This window comes from Eptatretus burgeri, chromosome 16 (genome assembly GCF_056783735.1).
Source record: "Eptatretus burgeri isolate ZD-2024b chromosome 16, Ebu_testis_v1, whole genome shotgun sequence".
In the NCBI taxonomy this organism is placed as follows: domain Eukaryota; kingdom Metazoa; phylum Chordata; class Myxini; order Myxiniformes; family Myxinidae; genus Eptatretus; species Eptatretus burgeri.
In genome coordinates, this window is record NC_140976.1 from 33,575,720 (window position 1) to 33,599,455 (window position 23,736).

Below are 23,736 nucleotides of genomic sequence, written 5' to 3' on the forward strand. Positions count from 1 at the left end.
AGAGAGAGAGAGAGAGAGAGAGAGAGAGAGAGAGAGAGAGAGAGAGAGAGAGAGAGAGAGAGAGAGAGAGAGAGAGAGAGAGAGAGAGAGAGAGAGAGAGAGAGAGAGAGAGAGAGAGAGAGAGAGAGAGAGAGAGAGAGAGAGAGAGAGAGAGAGAGAGAGAGAGAGAGAGGTACTCCATCAAGTTGCGGATGAAAGCCTTGAAGGTGGATCGGAGTTCAGGTGTGCCAAGGAAGGACTTTGTACAATGGAGGATGCCAAGTCGGTGGCTGGCTTTGGAGGCCAACTTTGAAATATAGTTTGCCCAAGAAAGATCATGGCTGAGAGTGAGACCCACAAACATTAGTGTCTCCCATCATGATATTATAGAATGCATCGATTGGGATAACATGATGTTGACGTAGTACAAGCACGATTCATGAAATGCCCTCCTCCTCTGTTAAAGTTCCTTCTGTGCACTACTTGTGACTATCGCACACTGCTCTGATGCTGCTGCTCTCCCACCAAACCATGGCTGCTTGAAACATCATGTAATGCACATATCTATCACTGCTCGGAACAAACATGAATGTCTGCTTCTAGTCTAGTCGGTTATGGCTGAAGACAAGAAAATGAGGACTGGATTCATTGGATGGAAGAAGCATTGTGACTTTCAGTCAATCCAGTCACAAAATGGATTGACTAGCTGGTATTTGACTGGAAGTCAAAAGCACCAGCTACTACAAGTGTATCGAAGGAAGAATGAAAAAAGAAGAATGAAACAGTTTAGGTTATCTGCTGTGAAAAACAAACAAACAAAGAAGCGCTGACTGTTCAGAACTTGCCATTCAGAGAAATATCAGAACAAGGAAGGGGAAGTCCTGAAACTTCAGCACTTCCGTAAAAAAAATTCACGATAGATAACCTGAACTGTTTTATTCTTTTGTTTTGATATATTCTTGAACTGGCAATGCAGACCACTACTTCTGTGCTGGAATTAGCAACTGTCTCCATCTTGAAGGGAGTGCATTACCAATGCAGTTAACGCGGATGCCAAAGTCAACGTATTCACGATTACCTCCTCCTCCCCAAAATTTTTTTAAAACCCTGCATGGCCCATATTGACCTTTGTAACTGCTGTGACTCCTAAGATAGCACTGCGCTAGAAACTTGATCAAATCTTTGAGTACTCAGATGACATATAATTGAGAGTAGTAATAAGTCAAAAATCTGCTTTGCGGTCAGTCTTTGGCAGTAGATTTCGTTTGTCCATTTCCACCTTGATGGAGTGTAAAATTGTGCCAATAATTGCGAAATTATTTGAACAAAGCCTGCTTCGCATTTAATTATTGTTGCAGAAGGTGTCGTATTTAAAGAAGATCTCATCGTTGTATAATTTGCAGTGAAATCCATGGAAACGTTCTATTTTTAAAATATACGCGGCGTGACTTGTCGAAAGACAGTGGTTTTCACGTTAACACACCAAATTTGCGACCACAGCTCATTTGAAGAGACAAATTAGGATTTGGTCCGTAGCATACTGTCAGAACGGTGATCTGTGGTTGCAATGTGCACAATGTACACGATGTAATGCAGTAACTCACCCTCCTTGCTCCAACAACCTCTCCCAATCCCACAATTTTTTGCATCCAGAACCACAAGAGTGCCATCATGCTGGGAACCACACCACCTTCACGAAATCCCACTTCAAATCGCACAACTTTTTGACCGAAGTATTTTGCCACCAAATCAGACGTGAAAATGACAGTCATGTCGATGTCCTTCATCTTTGAACACAAAAAAACACTTCTGAAACACAAAACATCACCAAACTGCAGGTTTCATGTTCCAAAACCATTTTGTGTTTAGAAAGCATTTATTTGTGTCCAAATTCCAAAACTATGCACGAAGCCCAAAGCAGGGTTAAGCAATTGCTTCACTCTGTCTGTCTGTCTTGTCCCGGATTTTTTTCTTTTTTTAATATAAATTGTCGAGGCTCGCAAGATCACGAAGAAACAGAATGAACAACAAGGGGGGCAGGAGACAAGAGGGGTGGGAGAGGGAAGGACAAAACAGTTGGGAACGGAGACATGAGGAGATCTGTGGAAGGGAGATGGATGGGGCGGGGAACACGGGGTATACAAGATGGACACCACAGGGACTTTCAGGACCTTACACGCAGGGAACTTTCAGGAAGGAAAGCTGTGAATTTGAAGGAGGTGGTTTTGGGGTGGATTAACGGGGATATAAAACTTCACACTTTTGGATGGGGGAAGATAAAAGGTGGAGGTGAACCGTTGTTTTGAAGATCTGGAGGGAAGCGTGGGATTGAAGAGAGTGTGCGAGTTTGTTCCAAAGGTGGGAAAAAAGAGGAATGAAAAAGGGAAGGTGAGCAGCGATTCGTGATTTTGGTAGTTTTACCAGAAGGCGGTTGCTGGCAAACCTTGAGCACCCTGCGGTAATAAGGGGGGGGGACATATCGCATACAGAGCAGGAGGTGGGGGGGGGGGTGGGGCCATAGTGGAGATGGTAGAAGACAGAAAGAGCACCAACTTGCCTGCAGTGAGAGAGTGAGAGGCAAGACTCAGCTTCACCGCAGGAGATACCAATTATCCTAAATGCCTTGGCTTCCACAGCGTGAAGCTGAGAAACATGAGGGGCAGGAGCACCAGCCCAGAGGAGGGAGCAGTTCTCCATCAGGCCTTGGACAACAGCTTTGTAAGTGGTCAGGAGCTCAGGTGGGCTGAGGAAGTACTTTGCACGACGGAGGATGCTCAGTCGATGACTAGCTCTGGAGGCCAGTTTGAAAATTTGGCTTTTCCAGGAAAGAACATGGCAGATAGTGAAACCCAGAAGTTTGAATGAAAGGACTTCTTCCAGAGGATTTCTGAGAAAGTAGATGGGGGAGAGGGGGTTCCAGATGGTCCTTTCAGAGAGACATAGTGAGAGTGTGAGATTTGTTCAGGTTGAAAGACATGTTCCACTTGATGGATCAGCTTGTGATTTTATGCAGATCTGCAGAGAGCAAAGAAGCTGCTGCTTGCTGATCTGAGAGATGACAGAGGATGGAGTCATCACTAAAGAGATAAGGAGGATTTTCCAGAGAGTCGGAAAGATCATTGATGAAAACCAGAAAAAGAACAGGGCCCAGAATACTGCCTTGAGGAACTCCAGCCTGGACAGGAAGAGGAGATGAGAGAACTTCATTAAGGGCCACACGTTGACTGCAGCGGGAGAGTAAGTCTGCATGCCATGAGTGGAGATGTCCTTGGATACCATCAGAAGAGAGTTTGGTGAGCATCGCAGGGTGCCAGACCATATCAAAAGCACATGATATGTCTTGGGATATGGCTCTAATTTCATGTCTGGCATTGCGGATCTCCATCCATTGATGGGAGAGCAGAAACAGCATATCCATGGTAGAGTGACCTGGTCTGAATCCAAATTGATGATTGAAATCAGGCCATTGGAGAAGAGGAAGGATTTAATGTCTGAAGCAATGATGGATTCCATAACCTTGCTGATGATTGGGAGAAGACTGATTGGTCTTTCCAAATCTTTCCTTTCCAAGATATCAGTCTATGATCGAGGAACTACTTAATTTCAATTGAATGTTATATTTTGAACAATGTAGAACATGAATCGGAACATAAGTCAAAACAGGAACCTGCAGTTTCGCAGAACTTTGGCTCTGAATGGCATGGAATCTCGTCCGAGCATGCATGCACACAGAGGAATGAGATAATATTTTGTCTCTGTCTGCCTGTCTGGCAGTGAAACAAAATTGAAAATCATTGCAAACAGAAAACTTTATGTTTTCAGAGACGTCATAAAGGACACAAACAACAAGCACAGCACACAAATGTAATTTGTTAAATAAGGTGGTGTAAAAGGTGCTGCATCAACTGTGGTAAACTTTTGGAAAAAAGATTTCTTTCTGCAGCCTTTAAGACCTCGATTATATTTCCATTGAATTATATACCTGGACACTGCAGAACACAAATCGCCTTTTTGGCACTTCCAAAGACCTACTGTTCAGCAGTACTTGGACAAAATATTACACAATTTTACACCATCTCGACCAATCAAATTTGCCGTTCTTGCTCTCAGCATTGGGAAATATCGAGATGAAGACAAAACAGCAGTGCATAGGAAATATAGATTGTGCTAGGAGACTATGTAAGAGTTGAAAAGACCCTTCGCATGTCCATTTACTCTGGACTATGTGGGGGTATGGTGTTCAATGAACTCTCGCATTACCTCCACCACTGAAGATGGATGCAAGTTATGCTTTCACCCCTGTCTTTCTGTGTTTGTTTGTCTGTGAGCAGAATATCTGAAAGATTTATAATTCAAATTGAATGTTGTATTTTGAACACAAATCGGCACATGAATCGGAAAACATACCTGCCTTTGAACAGTATTTTGTCTCTGAATTCGTCCCAATTGCACATTCGCGAAGAGTGAGATAATGTTTTCATTCTGTCTGCCTGCCTGACACTCGACCAAAAATTGAAAAACATTCAAAACAGGAAACTTACTGTTTTTAGGATGTTATAAATAACACAAACAACAGGCACGGATCACGAATGTAGCGTGCGAGAGAGGATGATGTAATGGACACTGAATTAACGGTGGTAAAACCAGTAATTAATTAATTTATACACCTTAAAACCTTTTTAAACCTTTATTTAAATTTAATGATCTACTTGAACACTAGAACACAATTTGCCTTCATAGTACTTCCAAGAACCTCCAGTTATGCAGTTCTTGGATATGTTCTATAGGGAATGGTGTATGTTATAGGAGTTCTCAAGCACAGCCCCTGGGAAGTGGACATGGTGAGAGGGTGCAGTATTGGGGTGAAGAAGAGGCTGCCAATTATGGTTATATACGATGCTGATTGATGCTGCATTCAATAAAGTCTCCATTTCCGAAACTGTGACTCAATGTCTTCGTATTACAGTGTAGAATAAATGTGGTGGAAAAGACTGCTTCAGTTGCGCTAAACTTCTGAATTTTTTTTCAATGAACTTTAAAATCATTGTTTTACTATAATTGACATATCGAGCTGAACACTGCATGGGTTATCATGCTCTATGAACTTTCTCGTTACCTCCGCCACCGAAGGTGAAGGAGGTTATGTTTTCACCCCTTTCTGTCTGTTTCTGTACAGGATATCTCAAAAAGTTGTAGACGGATCTGAAAGAAATGTTGTGGACAGGTTTGGTGTGTGACAAAGACGAAATGTTTAGATTTTGGTGAAGATCTGGATCCGGATCTGACTACTAGAATTTGGCAGCAGCCATATGGTCTGGCAGCCATATTTGAATGAACAAAAAATATTAAAAATTTTCTCTTAAACCGCTTCATCATTCGACGTGAAACTTTACAATTATGATCTGGTAGTCATGCGGAAAATATGTTTTAAATTTCAACCTGATCAGACGAATGGTCTGGTTGACAGAAATATTTAATATTTTGAATCTGGGTTCAGGGATTTAAATCAAACTTGATGCAAGTATGTATAATGATGAAAAAAAATGTGGGCAGAGGCATATTTGATGACATCGCAACATCAAAGAGCACACTTCTAGTTTTCTTCTTTATTTAAACGGTTCCTCCCAAAATTGATGAAAACAATTACAGAGTTCGCACCATTAACTGCCAAAATTTGGAAATTTTATGAACGCCAAACCTAAACAAGCGAGGATAAGGAAACATTTCTCTTTGTAACCATTTTCAAACACTTTCACATGTTAAAGGGACATTCTGTGTTCGGTTGATGAGAATCTGTATATATGTATGTTTGTATTTACATCATGAAATACAGCAATATCTGAGGATTCCAATAAATAACAAAGTCTGGATTGAAAAGACGATGAATTAAAAAACACAATATTTGGCTCACTCATGAGACATCACTGTCCTTTCATGATTACAATAAAGTGGAATAGTGGGTGTCGTTTCCTCCATTGCCTCTTCTTTAATAGTTTGAAAACCATGTGAGGCTGGATATTGGATTATCACATGAAAGGGGAAAACTTCAGAAGTGTGGAAATGTACAGGATCATAGAACGACAGGAGGCCTTTCCTCATGCATCTGCATTACAATTAAGTGGTCCACGCAGAAGCACAAACGGACAATAATATAATATTCAAGTTTACTCAAGTATCCTAATAAAAAGCACAATTCAGGTTGTATTCATCAACTGTAATCTGACATATCCCATTCATTGGAAGTCATCTTCCATGTTTGGCACTGTACAATATGGACGTCTGACCAGTTCCAGGACTGCCAGGCTGAATTTATCCTCAAGTTGGCTGTTTGGTCAAGTGATGAAAGATTTGTTTTTTTTCTTCACTGAGTTGTGTGGGTTCAATTCCCAAGGCTACTCAATTTCTACTCCCTGCACGAGGCAAGCATGGCAGGTAACCATGCCAAAGAATCCACGTGTTGAGCGGAGTCCAACCTTCACTCTGCAGTGGAGTAAAATGGGATGGTTTCCTGGTTTTTTATAGTTGAAGAACAGCACTGTCCATGACATAGCACCTCATGCAGAGAAAGTTTCTCTTTATAAATTGATGATGTTCCCCTCGAATCGGAAATAATGCTGAAGCAAATGCCGGTTAAGCTATATTTTAGCATCACTTGTAATCACTGTTAAATATATATATATATATATATATATATATATATATATATATATATATATATATATATATATATATATATATATATATATATATATATATATATATACATATATACATATACACACATATCCTGCGTCGGAGTGGCGACCCGTCCATGACAGTGCTCCTTTGGCAAATGAAACTACCTCGATAGCTGTCCATACATGCTAATAGCATATCATGGCGTGAAAGGAATAGCATATATGGATGGATGTGTACACACACACACACACACACACACACACACACACACACACACACACACACACACACACACACACACACACACACACACACACACACACACACACACACACACACACACACACACACCATCCTGATGGTGGACAAGATGCAGGGTACAAATTGCAGATATTGGGCAAGTGTGCATGCTATTCTGTATGCAGCAGCACACATGTGCCCTGAGATCACTCCCGTCGAGCAAACAGTCCAATTGGCATTCCAGGTGCAACGGTTGCTGAACAACACGCCCGTATATATTTGCCCTCCTGTCCATGGTTTTTCCACCACTTGCTGCTCATTCCTGTAATGATGAATGGTCAATGCGTCCATAGCCCGCACCTGACTCAATACCCCAAAGGACTGCACCACTAAAACTGCAACCATCGGAGGGGACACAAACCACCATGGCATAGTCCATACCCTCTAGAATGCAATGTATTGCCATATAAAATGCTTTCGGACACTATTATTTGAAAGTTTGTTTGCTGTTGCCACTTAGCGATGTGAAGCACATGTTCAACATTCATTGAACCGTTAATGGAATGGAGAAGAGCACCAAGAAAAATAAGATCGGAAGAAATAAGGAGGACAGAGGGAAAGAGAAATAAGACATAAAGCAAATAAACGATACTAACTGTGGTGAAGCAATTGGTCAAGTATGTGAGTAAGGCTGTGCTTATCCAGTTGAACAGTATCCATTCAAGCACATTAGGCAAAACAAACTTCCTCTCAGAACGCTCGTGTGTGCACATCAATAAGGCAACTTGGCAGTTATGGGACATCAATAGCACATTGTTCATGATGGCTTCTGCCAGGTGTGTGCCCTGTTTGCACTTGTGAGCAAGCGGAATACACCAGACATTGCCCTTTACAACCTCTACATGATCCAGGGATTCAGGGATTGGTCATTTACGAATCCTTCTAGGTTTAATCTCACCTTTTGTGGTCAGGTTTGATCAAATGCATTCCAAGTAAAGTGTGAAAAGAGCAGCACACTGTAAACCAAACAAACCTCCATGAGCCCCATCAGAATCATCACCAAATAAAAATGATTACCAGCAATTGCATTTGTCACCCATATACCAATATACAGCTTGACTTTCAGCCACAGGAGCACATTATTGGGCATATAGTTGGCTACATGAGCCATGCTGCAACAGGCCTTAGCATGGACATTGCAGACATAAAAGGTGCATGGAAATAGTGTATGCAACATCAATTATATGTTACTGCACACAGAACAAATGGAGAGAAAATTTGTCAGTAAATGTTGAAGACAAATTTGCCGAGTTCCAAAAGAGATACAGGAGAAACTAGATGGCTATTCTTCAATTTTCTGACATTGCCAGGCATGCCTCTGCCCACGTGATTACATCATTATTCATACTTGTACCAAATTTGATTTAAATCCCTGAACCAGGATTCAAAATATTAAATAATTCTGGCTGCCCGACCACATGTCCGATCAGGTTGAAATTTAAAATATATATATTCATCATGACCACTAGATCATAAATGCGACGTTTCACGTCAATTGATGAAGTGGTTCAAGAGAAAGAATTTTTGAAAAGATTTTTGTTCAATCCAATATGGCCACCAGACTATGTGACCTATTAGCTATTCGTGACCATCCTGGTATCCCCAAGGATACTATTTACCATGTGGAACATGTGGGAAACATGTGGGTGAAGTTTTCCCCTCGATCTGTCAAGCCGTTCTGGAGAAGATGACTTTTAAAGGTTTATTCTTCAAAAACTTATAGCTGCCAAACCATGTGATCTATGACATCATAGTTTGAGAACTTTTTATTCCGCATGGATACCGATCATACCTGCAAAGTTTTGCTTCAATCTATTCAGCCATTTCGTAGAAGAAGATTTTTGAAGGTTTCTATGTAAAAAAAACAAAAACAATATGCCTGCCGAACCACATGACTTATGATGTCATCAAATTTCCCCCCCATACAATTTAGCCCGAGATGACTCTCAAAAAATTTCACACTGATCGGATAAAGCGTTCGACATATGCAATGATGACATCAAAATGAAGTCACCTATGACATCATTAAAAAAAAAATTCGCACTTTTTCCCCACGGGGAGGATATGACGTGTGCCAAGTTGAATTTTTTTTCCCATGGAGCAGGTTCTGAGATACAGAGGTCCAAAGTTTTTCCTTTTTTCCCAACATGGCTGTCACACGACATGACTGACGACATAATTATCACGACAACATTCTACACGACGAGTCGCACCTCTGGTGAAAATTTTGAGTGAATTGGATTAGTGGTTGCAGTGAAAACAGAGAAAATTAGCACGGATGGATGTACAGTATGTACGGCTATCTGTCGACATCTCGACATCTGGCATGGACGGATGGATGGAAGGGCGGACAAACAACCCGAAAACATAATGCCTCCTGTGACTTCGAGTATCTAAAAGAAATATACATTGTCCAAAATTAAAGGATCCAAAATAAGTGACAGAATCTACTTCTATTAACGTGTTTGGGATTACATTGGGTCACCTGGAGTTCCTACTAATTTAGTAAGTATATTATGTGATGCATCGGAGAATGTCATTCACTTCACAACAAGGATACGCAAACAGATCAAAGTGAATTCACGACGGACTCGAACACTGAAAGCTCAAGCACTTTGTACATCTTTGAGTGGCTGCCATGTTGAAACTGTCCAGGAAGGCAGTGAAGACTACTCCTTTGGGAAAATAATTAATTAATTAAATTAACATTCACAAATGTGCAGAAATCTGGGGGGAAAAGGACAACTGCTCAAGTGAATAAAAAACAAGTTGGAAGATAGTGAGAGTTGGAAAATAAATAGCTTTCTGATCGGTTCGTGATAACCAGCCGGTGCTTGTATATGTTTACAAGAGGCATGTTACAAGGCACATCCAAAACTGATATTTTCATGCAACATAAACAAAAACGAAAAGAGATAAACAACCAGGCAAAAAGTATGGAGATAGCGATAACCCCCCCCAGAAATTCAGCTGGAGAAGAGAAGGAAATGAAAATGGGGATATTGTCTGTCTAGCCGAGATGCAAGTGACGGTGCGCATCGTTTCTGATAATGCAACGGATAGCCTGCTCTGCTGTTATCCTCACGACGGTGGCCAGAATCTTCTCCAGCAACCAAGCCCTTAACAGTTACTTTTGCTTCCACTTAGAAACTGATTGTGCACCAAGCAGAAGGCAAGCAAAGCACAGCGAGTCTCTTATCGATTGCAATGAACCACAAGGTTCACCAAAAACAGGTGAATATACAGCGTAACAGCAAAGCCGGGATTGCATTTGGCACAGCAAGAAGTTATCGGAACGGTGACTTACTGAGTGCAACAGAAGGAAGCAAAATCGACATAGCTAAATTCTGCATGGCAGCTTAGAGAGACATGTTAACTATCAGCCGAATGCTCTTCAGCCAAACAATAACGACTGTTCAGTTGAATGCAGTCAAATGGTATTCGGACAAACAAAATCAAACACCATTCAACCGAATGCATGGATGCCATTTAGTGGACACTGTTCGCCGCATCGTCACTGAAAGCAATCTTCAGCAGATCAATACTAGTGTTACTGAGTGTTTATCTGAATGGAACTCGACTGTCAGCTGATGAATGGTTGTTCAGATCCTTTCTGGGAATCCGGTTCAGACAAAGAAAAATAATCGAGCAAATGACTTTCATATTCAACAATGGAGATGATCAGTCAGAATACATGCTTGACAATAAGATCAGTCAAGAGGTGGTCTCACCGAATCCAAGGTGCATTGTTGGATTGTCTCTTTTCGTGACTGCACAAATTATATCGGAATAAAAGATGTGACTATAAAAAGAATCGAGCATCCACTTATTGTTGAGCCGTTTGGTTCCTTAGTGGGGGGAACCTTGCAGCAATGCCATCACTGGTGTGCGTTTGGTTCCCACGGTTGATTTACACCCCTCTGTGATGGCGTACGACCTGTCCGGGATTAATTCTAGCCATGAAGTATTCACGACTTGTTTTGAGTGTCTCGATCCTCTGTTGATAGTTTGGACTCAAAACAACCGGCAGACCATTTATCATCAAAGAGTACAGAGACGTGACAGAAGTAAATAGACACCATGATTTTAAAATAATTTAATTATCGAACATTTGAAGTAGATTTGATCCATTTCAATACATAAACGAGTATTTTGTAGAATTGCCATTTGCAGATTTCAATGCTTTTACTCTTTCAGGCATAGAAGTAATGAGTTCCGAAATTTTCTCTTGTGGGATATCTGCCAGCTTCATGCAAAGGGTTCGCCAATTCTGCCCGTGATGTTGGTTTCCTGGACTTTTTCCGCACAGCTCGATCCAATATGGCCCAGAGGTGTTCAATGGGATTCATGTCAGGAGACTGACTTGGCCATGGAAGTGGCTTGATCCCATTTCTGTCCTGCCATTCTTTGGTCTTTTTTGCAGTCTGGCATGGAGCTCCATCTTCCATGAACAGAGTGTTGTATTTGACCACGTGACCAGTGGAGAAGACAAGGAGATGTCCATCCTCAAGGATAGAAATGTGCGTCGTAGAGTTGATGTTGCCAACACACTCCACAAGCTTTGACCAACCAGCACTTCAGCTTGCTCCGTACACCATCACTGAAAAACCACCTTGTTTGAAAATTGGCTGCAATCAGTTCAAAGAAAACTCCTGACTGGGAAGTCTCCAGACCATACACTTCCACTGTCAGAAAATTAAGAAAAATTGAGACTCATATGAAAAAAATGATAGTTTGCCAAAACTCCAAGGGTCTGTTGGCCATCTCATCAGCCCATTAATTTCTCCTGTGAATGTTGGCTGGTCTAAGAAGAGGTTTTCTCCTTGCTGCTTTTCCATAGTAGCCCAGTTGATGAAGGTACCACATGGAAGTTCTTGAGCTAACTTGGGCCTCCTCTGCAACATCCATCCATCCAACCATCCATTGGGACCACACTCTGTGCAGAGCATTGGTGCTGCCTAAGCAGTCTCCTTGGCTATTGGACACAATCCAGGACGGGTCACCACTCTGACACAGTATACCAGCATGCTGGCACTCATTTTTGCCGACCTCAGCAGGATGAAAGGCAGAGTCGACCCCACCTGGTATTGATTTAAATTGGATAATGGATTTGGTCTCAATTTTCGTGTGTGTCCGCAATCATATATCGGCCATGTATGGATCAATTTTATTCATACTGTTCACAAAGACATCAAATGATGGAATACATATGCACATCATATTGCTTCACGATGCAATCAAAGATGGCCGACTGGCCACCATTTTAGTTGTAAAATAACCCGGTGCCAAGTACACGTCCTCAACCATTTCTCAGACATGCATTTACCGATGTTGTTCAAACTTGGAACACAGATAATGAATGATGGCTTACACATGCACTTCATTTGTTTTGGAGATCAGATCCAAGATGGCCGACTGGTGGCCATTTTGTAACTTAAATGTGTCACCAACCATTCCTCAGACATGCATGGTCTGATTTTATTCAAACTTGGCACAAACACAGTACATGATGGCATCCATGTGCACCTCACTTTATTTTTTCGATTTGATCAACGATGGCCTACTGGTAGACTGGTAGCCATTTTAGTTGTATGTAAATATGGGCTAGCCCTTTAACCGCATGCAGCAAAATTACGAAACAATGGGGGCTATGCCATTTTATGTCTTTTTTCCTTGTTTATTTGAGGAAAATGAATCCTCATGACCAATACCTGCATTCTGAGACTGAGAACATGCATTCAGTTTTTCAATTACAGCTGCATTTTCGGTCTCTCATGATGGCTGTCGTTTGATTCTTCAAAGAAAAAACAAAAATGCTTCCAGACACATTAATGTGCCTCCAGTTTCCAAACTGATGGACATGATGGTGGTAAAATGACTGTCCTTGTCTCAGTTCCTGTTGGGTTGAAGTTGACTCTCCCCGCCTGTCTTGCTATACTTTTTTGTTTGTGTTTATATATATATTTTTTGTTTCACAAACCTGATTATTTTGCGTTTTTCAAAATCTTTGTTTTTGGTATTACATGGTTTCCACAAATGGAAGCGGCAATTCTTGGATGGTGTCTTTTGTTTGTTAATGTGACCTATGAAATGTCAATGATCTGCCACTTAGTAAGTTGTCAGTAAGAATTACAGAAGTAATTGGTCTTGCTCATTCTCATCTTCCAGCCCTTTGAACCTTCCCACTCCCTCGAGGAAGCCTTTATTTGTCAAGTAATCCCCTCCTAATGAAAGTGGTAAAATTCAGGCTTAATAACCACTTCCACTCCTTAAAAAAAAAAACAGGATATAAAGTTCATAGTGGAGCTGCCACACACACCTTAAACACAAGGAATACACGAGACAACACAGGACTGTTAGATGAGACAAACAGCCACTGAGCTTGGGGTAAGTGCCGTCACTTCCCAGGGCACTGTGAGTACAAGCGACTTCACAACAATGGCGTCACCTTTCGACAAAATCCAGGCTAAAATGCCCACTTCCATTCCTTTGATATTCTTTTCTCACCTTGTGGAACCATCTTATTGAGTCAATTAAACCCCACTCTTCCCTCCAGGGCCTCAAGTTGGGGGTGCACCATCATCTCATGTCATCCCCCCACCCTTATCCGTTTCCGATATTTTGTTTCTTCATGCTATTAACCCCTTTTCAGCGCACTACTCTTAGCAGCAGAATATTTCCTCACACGCTCTCTCTTTCATCTTCCTGCTAATTAATACCTTACTTCTTGTTTCAGCCTGTTGCTCCACCATGTCTGAATACCAGTGTATTGCCAATTGACCCCCGTTTCTTCATCACTTACTTCTTCCATCAGCCTGTATTTTGAAACCAAAAATAAGAAAGGAGTATCTGTGGTTCATGATTGCTATGATCAGTTATGCATGAAAGTTATATCATAACAAACTGAAATAATGTTTTGGAAGATTGGCACGATCTCTTACCGACAGAAATCGGTCAATCGGTTTTCATCACAAAACACCCAAAGCTCCAATCTCACTGCATCAATTTGATGATATAGGACATGCATCTCTGAACATTGCCATCACCATCACCCACACACTTCCCAACTTCAAGGGATTAACATCCGGACACACTTTCCAGCCTTATCAATAACTTTTCACGCGACACCACAAGGTACTTGATTTCTTCAGTTGTGTTGAAAAGAAGATATTGAGATACAACACTGGCATCATTTTCTGGAATGCCACCCGAACCCACTACCACAGCATAATGCGCACAAATGGCAAACGAATGGCCTGCTTCCCGCAGAATGTCACAGAGTAGTAAATATTGACTGTGCCAAAGTCATTATTATCTCCTCATTTAACTGTGCTCCACATACAACCTCAGAAGCTGTGCAGCTGGCAGGCTAATGGAGCAGATGTGGAATTGCTGTAATTTTTTTTTTTCTGCTGTGTGAGGGGAGCAAGGGCTTAGCCTTGTGAGGAAGTGGTGGTGTGACAATGGCTGTCGGTGCAAATTGTTGTTTCTCGGAGTCAGCAGCACCTGGCAATAGGGATCTCGGCCAACACTCAAGTAATTATAACCGGCCTCCATTCCATCGCACAAGCACTGACGGGCCACACCAAAAATTCAATCCCAAGATGCCTTTAAAATGAACCAAGTTGTCTTTCCAGATTGCAAAGTGATATTGTGTTTGAGTACAAGATGATTCTTCCCCCAAAACAATTGGCACAGTTGCACAGTATGAAATGCTAACATTGAAACCTGTCGGCATTTTCAATTCTTTGTTCAACTTTGCACAACAGGGTTTACTCGAAATGTCTTTCCAAAGCTACTTTCCCATTGCAATCGAATTTCCTTGAAAGTACATGACAGATAATGTTGTTTTTATTTTGTTTATTTGTTTCTCAAAGGAAGCAGGTCAAATTTGTTGGTTTCGCTCAATCCTCGTGTGAAAAACCACAAACGGTGAAGATCTGTGTTTTCATGGTAAACCGTGTCAGTGTAATCGGCTTGGGATGATTATATATTTTGCTGACTATCTAAACAACTTGTGAGTTTGTTTTTAAAGTGTACACACATCACATGAGTTGTTCTCACAAACACAGAGGCAACTGAAGATTTATCAGGCAATGAGGCAAACATTGTCTTCATGATGTCAACAGTTTCTGCAACACCTAAAATGAGAAATAAATAATAAAAATAAGAACAATAAATAAAATTGCCTGGACATAAGCAAACAGAGAGTTGGGGTTGAGAGGGGATGGGAGAGCAAATATGGGACAGAGCTGCTAGGGGGAGAGGGAATTTGAGGCTTTCTGGGGGTACAGAGGTTTAGGACTTTTGGTAGGAGGGGGTGAGGTTAGGGAGGGAGTGGACTTAGGGTTTGGGTTGGGGGTGGGGGGGAGTTCATGACTTGGGGTTGTTGGTGGGGGGGGGGGGAGTTGAGGACTTAATGTCACATTATACAATGCGTGGATGTTCTGCAAGTCCACGCATTGCAAAATGGACAAATAAAAGACGGAAGGAGGGAACAGCAAGGCTTGCATGTGATGCCGTGTTATTCCCTCCTTCCTTCTCTCATTTGTTCATTTTATAACCACATTGGGCACTTCAGGTGACTGGAGCAAGGTGCTTTGGGAAGCATTCTAGTCCTTGGAGTACCCACTTTTCGTGTGTGTGTGTGTGTGTGTGTGTGTGTGTGTGTGTGTGTGTGTGTGTGTGTGTGTGTGTGTGTGTGTGTGTGTGTGTGTGTGTATATAATATCCAGTGCCTTCAGAAAGTATCCACACCCCTGGACTTTTTATGTTTTATCGTGTTACAGCCTGAATTTAAAATGGATTAAATAAAAACAAATTGTCACCGATCGACACAAAATACCCCATCCATAATGACAAAGTGAAAAGATGTTTTCAGAAATAAAATAAAAAAAATTCAAAATGAAAAGCTGAAATGTCTTACATCAATAAGTATTCAACCCACGAGTTAATATTTTGTCGAAGCGCCTTTGACAGTGATTATAGCTTCAAGTTTTCTTGGGTATGTCTGTATCAGCTTTGGCCATCTGGGTTTGGGGAATTTCTCCCATTCTTCCTTGTAGATTTGCTCAAGCTCTGTCAAGTTGGATGGGGAGTGTCGGTGAAAAGCAATCTTCAAGTCCTTCCACAGATTCTCAATTTCCACAGATGGGGACCATTCACTGTGCAGAGCATTGGTTCTGCCAAAGCAGTATCCTTGGCTATTGGGCACAATCCTGGATGGGTTGACATTCCGACACAGGATACCAGCAAGCTGACACTCATTTTGCTGACGTCAGAAAAATGACAGGCAGAGTCAACCCCACCTGGAAATTCATTCAACAGCCAAGTGGGATTTGAATTTTCAGGATTCGAGGATCCCAAGCTCATCACCCTAGCCATTAAGCCAACACCAGGCATATATATATATATATATATATATATATATATATATATATATATATATATATATATATATATATATATATATATATATATATATATATATATATATATATATATATAAACCAAAATACATATGGCCCTTCGGACCCGATCGATGCATCATGGCATTTAAACGCCATGAGTGCATGCATAGAGGAAGGAGGGAACATGCAGTTCAGTTAAAATAAATAAATAATAATAGTAAAATAATTTATTAATCAATTGGCTGATAGCATACCTAAACCAGCACTGTTTCATCTGAATCTTTAACTCTTTGAAAATGAAGTAATAAATTGAAAAATTAAATAATTAATTAATTAACTAATAAACCAAAAATACACTGTGCAAGTTGCCTGAGATATTGCCCATATGAGAAAGAAAATAAATGAGTAATTAATAAATTGATAACAATTATGTAATTAATAAAAAATTTGATTTTTCAAGAAATAAGAAATACTTTTTTTTTTTTCGCCAAAGCACATCTTTACTTTTGGCCCCAAATTTCAGCTTCCTTGCTCAAAGGATGGCCAAGATATCACCCGGACAAACAAGAAAGAAAATAATTAATCAATTAATTTATTAATAAATTAAATGAAAAATACCCTTTCTGCCAAATCACTTGTTCACTGTTGTGTCCAAATATCAGCTTCCATGCTCAAAAGGTGCCTGAGATATTTCTCAGATGAGAAATAAAAACAAATAAATAATTAATAAATCGCTAATAATTAAGTAATTAATGAAAAAAAGAAAACATTTTTGCCAAAGAACATCTTCACTTTTGTCCCTAAGTTTCGGCTTCCTCGCTCAAAGAATGCCTGAGATCTCTCTTGGGAAGCAAGAAAGAAAAAAATTGATTATTTGATGAATCAATAAATCAAAAATACTCTGTAGCCAAATCACTTGGTCACTATCATGTCCATATATCAGCTTCCCAGCTCAAAAGGTGCCTGAGATGTTGCCAGGATGAGAAATAAAATAAATAAGTAGTTAATAAATCGATAATAATTAAGTAAATAATCAATTAATTGATTAATCAATTGATCAAAAATACTTTTATAGCTAAATTACTTGGTCACTGTCATGTCAAATATCAGCTTCCTCTCTCAAAAGGTGCCTGAGATATTGCCAGGATGAAAAGTAAAATAAATAAGTAATTAATAAATCCATAATAATTAAGAAATTAATCAATTAATTGATAAATCAAAAAATGAAAAATGTTTTTGCCAAAGCACATCTTCACTTTTGTCCCCAAATTTCAGCTTCCTTGCTCAAAGGATGGCTGAGCTACTGCCTGGACAAACAAACAAGAAAACAAGAAAGAAAACAAACAAACGGAGTAAAAACTGAGTACTCCCTTCCTTCGGTGCCTGGCGATGACGTCATGCAGTTGCAGAACCCGGCGATGACGTCATGCAGTTGCAGAACCCGGCGATGACGTCATGCATCACCTGGATATTGTATTGGGAAGGAGCGATGTACAACTAAAGAAGCTTAGTTGTAAGATACGTTCTGAATGTATTCTCCGAAATAAGGCTTCTGCCATTAGCATTGTCCATGCAAAAGGAGCGCCTTAAAATACCTGCACCAGGAGCAGAGAATGCAGCACAATTGAATGTTCCTTCTTAATTGTCATCTGTACTTGGACTGTATTCATCACTTTGGAAACAGATGCGTCAACCATCGCCTTTCAAGCTTTGGCACTGGCACAGATATTTGTTGGGAAGAAAAACTTCCTATGAAAACAGCCTTGTTATAGATATCGAGTAAGATAAACATCTATTGTCAGAAATGTTCGACTTAAGTTTAAATTTTCAGTAATAAAGAGAGTGAATCTCTGTCCAGTTTTACCTACAAGCCATGCTCCTGCTGAAATTTTGCAGTTCTTTTCGCGAGGCAATTGAGCAAATTTACATTAATCTTCTTTTGAATGGATGACAATGCTTATGAGATTGTGAAATCTCATATTAATCTAGCAATGGGGGTCATCAGTGCAGTCGAACGTATATCGTGTGTAAGGTTTGGTTTTGTTCCCTAAAATTGCCTACAAAGCTTCTAAAAGAAGTTGAAAACACTTGGAAACGTAATGCCTATAAAGCGATGTGCTTCTCCACAATGAAAGAGTTGGATAACTTTTTGAACTTTCCCAAATAGCTGATAGCTTGTATCTCCTCATATTGCAAACTCCTGAGGATGTGGACCGGTGCAAAGCCTGAAGGTTGGCGATGGGTGCATTCCACCCAAACCTTCAACCATCGCTGCCAATGAGTGGACTTTGAACCTTGTAGGATTACCTCCTGTCAACATGGCAGGCTTGGTGATTTATTTAATGGACATCTGCTCTTGGAAAGCAGATACTGTCATTCCCAACATTCAGGCAGATCACCCATAGGGATACACTGTATCTGGTTTGGTTGCTTCTTAACACCAATGGTAAGGTCATATCTGGGGCTTGTCAAAGCACAGGGTTCAATGCACAGGGTCAGTTTAAAATGATGATATTTGTTAATAATCACATTTGGGAGGAGAGAGCGGAGAGAAGGGTACAGCTCCCACTCCTACCTGCAATGGCAGGTAGGCGTGGGAGCTGCAGGGGCTGATATATATATATATATATATATATATATATATATATATATATATATATATATATATATATATATATATATATATATATATATATATATATATATATATATATATATATATATATATATATATATATATGTGTATATATATATATATATATATATATATATATATATATATATATATATATATATATATATATATATATATATATATATATATATATATATATATATATATATATATATATATATATATATATATATATATATATATATATATACGAGATCCATCTAAAAAGTAACGGGAGAGCCTGCTGTGTGCTCAACTTACACAACTTGAATGAACGGGTTGCATCACAGTCTTTTGCAAGATTCCAGCAATATATATGATTGGTGATGGGTGACTGCGCTCATTGTGTCATTTTTTACAGGTTGTGCTTTACACGTTGTCTTGTCTGAGCCGTTGCGCTATGAGTCATGAACAGAGAGCCAATCTGAAGTTTCTTGCCAAGCGTGGCAAAACACCTTCTGAATCCTTCACCACACTGCAGCAAGTCTACGGGGAAGAGAGGATGTCATGTACACGTGCATTTGAATGGCACAAGAGGTTCAAAGAGGGATGAGATTGAAGACGATCCACGGTCTGGAAGACCTTCAACGAGCAGAACGGCAGACAACATCGAGCATGTGAAGCAGATGGTGCGTGCAGATCATCGACTCATGGAGCAGATGATTGCTGAGGAACGTTCCATCAACAAGGACACTGTCTGGAGCATCATTACTGAAAATCTCAAAATGCACAAGGTGTGCGCAAAGATGGTCCCCAAGTTGTTGTCTGAGGACCAGAAACAGCAAAGAGTCACTGTCTGTCAAGACATTATCGAGCGCCTCGAGGACGATCAAGACCTGCTCGGGAGAGTCATTACTGGTGATGAATCGTGGATATCTGAATAGGATCCCGAGACCAAACGGCAGAGTCGTCAGTGAAAAAGTCCGGCATCACCAAGACCATATAAAGCAAGGATGTCGAAGTCAAAGGTCAAGTTGATGCTCATCACGTTTTTTGACATCAAGGGCATCGTCCACTTCGACTTTATACCACAGGGTCAAACAATGAATCAATACATGTACAAGGAGATCCTCCGGCGCCTCATGAGATCAGTCCGGGACAAGAGGAGGGATCTGTGGGCGAACAACGCCTGGGTGCTCCACCATGACAACGTCCTGCTCACAATGCCCTGAGCATCGGACAGTTTCTGGAGGAGAGAAACGTGCCAATTCTGGAGCAACCCCCGTATTCGCCAGACTTGGACCCTTGTGGTTTTTCCTATTCCCCAAGCTCAAGGGGGTGATCAAGGGGACCCGATTTCCTGATGTGGAGGCCATCAAAAGGGCTGTGACGACGGAGCTCCGGAGGATTCCAGAAGAAGCCTTCCGGGGGTGCATCGAAGCATTGAAGAAGAGGATGGACAAGTGTGTGAGACTGGAGGTAAACTATTTTGAAGGGGACAAGCTGTGATTTCAATATATTTTTTGGAATAAAATTTCTGTGAAGTCAGTCCCATTACTTTTTAGACGGACCTCGTATCTATCTATATATATATATATATATATATATATATATATATATATATATATATATATATATATATATATATATATATATATATATATTTTTTAATACAATGTCAAGGCTCATACAAGAGCTAACACACAGAACAAGGGGAGCAGGAGACAAGAGGAGTGGGAGAGGGAAGCAGAAAACAGTGGGGAACAAAGACATGAGGAGATCTGTGGATGGGAGATGGACAGGGCGGGGTACACGGAGTACACAAGTGGACACTACAGGGCATTTTAGGTCCTTACACTCCAGGGACATTCTTGAAGGAAAGCAGGGAATTTGAAGGAGATGGGTTTGAGGTGGAATAATGGGGGTAGAAAATATCATGGTTTTGGATGGGGGAAGATAAGAGATGGTGGTGAACAGCTGTTTTGAGATGTTCATGTTTTTCTTTTATTATGGAGCCACAAGAGAAATTATTTTGGATTTTTGCATCTATTGGTAAAAAGAGAAGCGTCCATCCATATGTGTGCATGTGTGTTATATCCACTGCCACCGCTCACTTGTACAAACAGGAAATTATTGGAACTCAACACCCCTTATCCACGGATATTTCTCGTATTTCCTTTATTTCTGCGAGTCCTATCTGCATTTAGGAACCAAACAATTATGGTTAACCATTTTGAAATTGCCACTCTCTCATCAATGCTGAAAATTAGGTTTAAAAGACGATTTGAATCACAGATTTTGTGCGAGCAACGGCAGGTTAAATGTGCCCAGTGAGCAGAACCGAGTCACTGGAAACGCACACAGCGCATCCGCAAAAGGCCATGTCAGCATTCATACGTCTTTTAAAAAGTTGCGTATTGACAGGTTCTCTTCACGACAGCCTGAGCACAGCTCTTTCCCAGCAAATACAAAATTCCATTTATCAAAGAAGTCTCCACCCAGGCAAGAGCGACACAGTCGTAAGATCCTAGTAACTCTACATTAAATAAAGTAACTTGTTGTAATGCTTAACCATAGTTATGCACTGCTAAACAAGTTTTGTTGTGACTGGAGTCGACTTTTGACTGCAGTAAGAACACATGAAAATAATATGGCATCATACTGCAGTATATAAAATTGAACTTGTGGATTTATTTGTTTGTGGTTTGACTTGTATGCACTCTGAAACCGCTGGACAGAATGAGTTGAAAATTGGTGGTTGGACTGGGGCTGTGCTTGGGGAGATTTTAGGTGGTAAAAAAGTAGTGTAGTGAGGTGAGTGAATATGCAGTGATACTGTAGTGAGGTGAAGTAAGATTATAGTGGTACCTTCGTTCACAAAAATATATGTCTACAGTGGTACTGTAGTGATCAATAGTTGTATTGTATTGCAATGAAGTGTGTTGCCATTTTATAGAGTATACTATCGTATTGTTATGGATCTGGAAACCATATGCATTAAACATACAGATGTCCCAAAAGTCAGTTATGTCGTTAAGTATGTGTGTAGTCAGATCCCCTTCCTTTTGTCTAGTGGGAGAATCAAAGACTTGCATTGCGATTTCTTTTAGTTAGGTTATTACATCTAATAAGCCATCTAACAACCATCCCATCCGCATGACCCCTCGGCCCATCACGATCCACGACCAACCAGCTGCCTTCTCGCACTCTGACGTGCCAAGGCAAGATCTCGTGGTTCCGGTTTCTCGCTTCCACAAACGTTCCTTCCACAAATGTTGTAACTCTTTCACGACGACCTTTTTGCAACGTTGACACTGTTACTCGTCAAGTATGAACCCGCGTGAAAGAATGGATGGGGTTTCCCGGCAGGGGCCGTTGCAACGTTGACACTGTTACTCGTCAAGTATGAACCCACGTAGAAGAGTGACTGGGGTTTCCCGTCAGGGGCCAAGGCCCCGCCCTGGAAGGGTGGGCCATAGGACCCTGTCCAATCAAATGCGGACAGCGAGGTGTGTTTCACCAAGGTCCCCTCCCCGTTGAGGGAGGTTAAAAAAATCCCCGAGCACTCCCTGAGAGGAGAGTTTTGGTGGGTTTTTATTGTCACGAAAGGGGTTTTTGCTGTTACGAAGAGGTTACGAAGGGGTGGAAACAGTGGTTGTTATGAGGGCCGTCACTAGGGTTGAGCAGAAGGTAGTCGAGGTGGCGAACGTGTCTCTGCTAGCCCTCTACAAGGAAGGAAAGAGCGACATCGACCCCCCTCCGTGGTCCTCAGCCATTCACCACCCGAGCTCCGCCACGAACCTCGAGTCCCACACATGCGACTGGGGACCAAACCAGCGACCATTGTCAGGTGCTGCAGCACGGAGTACCCCCTTTCCCTGACGGCCAGGTACCCATCCGAACTCTGACCCCCAGCTTCTCTCTCCTCGGCTGCGAGGGTCCAATAAATAACTCTGGGTTTCTTTTCATTTCTGTGTGTGTCTGCGTGTGGGCCCGTCTTTAAGTAGAACTGAATAAGTGTTTTTGGATCATTGTAAATATTCCTTGCTTGCATATTCGCATTAAGTCTTGCTTTGTGTCTTCATTTACTGTAAATAAATCATCACAGAAATGTTCCCAGTCCATTTCCGTCCCTTCTTGAATTGGTCCAGCATGGTTCGGATCTGAGTTTGGGCGGGGTTTTATACCCGATAATCCATTCATCCCAGCAGGCACGGCTTTGGCAGTTTCCACTCAGCTGCACCCGAACCGGAGTTGGTAGTCGGTAGTTGTAACTCTACCGCAGTTGGTAGAGTGACCCGGTTTGAGCAAGATGTGCTGAGGGCATGGTTTCCCCGTTAGTCAAAATCACGTATTTAATTACGTAAATTGGTTATAGACAAATAGACCCTACGCTACGCGGTTGAAATATTGGTGACCACGGTCGGTTCAGCAACCCGCCGCATCACGGAATTATCCGGAGCGACAGCCTACAATTCCGGGGAATCTGGTGGAGACGACATAGCTTTCCCCACATAGTGGTCATTCTCGCCACCGACCCCCGGCCCACAACAGTATAAAGGAAGTCCAACTAAATTTTTTCCAATTTAGCAGTAGAGAATCATACCATCCAATTTTACTGCAGTACAACTATAGTATAGTACATTATAGGTACTAGAGTTCAACTACAAAATGGAGTGCAATTATAACTCGCAGGAACCCATGGTAAAAAATACCATGAGATAATTGAAATTAAAAAAAAGAAATCCTTTTATTC

General features: G+C 41.1%; 1 protein-coding gene and 1 pseudogene across 1 annotated transcript in view; one reads left to right on the top strand and one right to left on the bottom strand.

Moving 5' to 3' along the window:
* Positions 1-23,736, bottom strand: part of LOC147010839 (transmembrane protein 132C-like) — a 741,813-nt gene that overhangs the window by 446,819 nt on the left and 271,258 nt on the right. The window lies entirely within an intron of this gene.
* LOC147010841 (uncharacterized) overlaps positions 1-23,736 on the top strand; it is a 46,791-nt pseudogene that overhangs the window by 3,751 nt on the left and 19,304 nt on the right.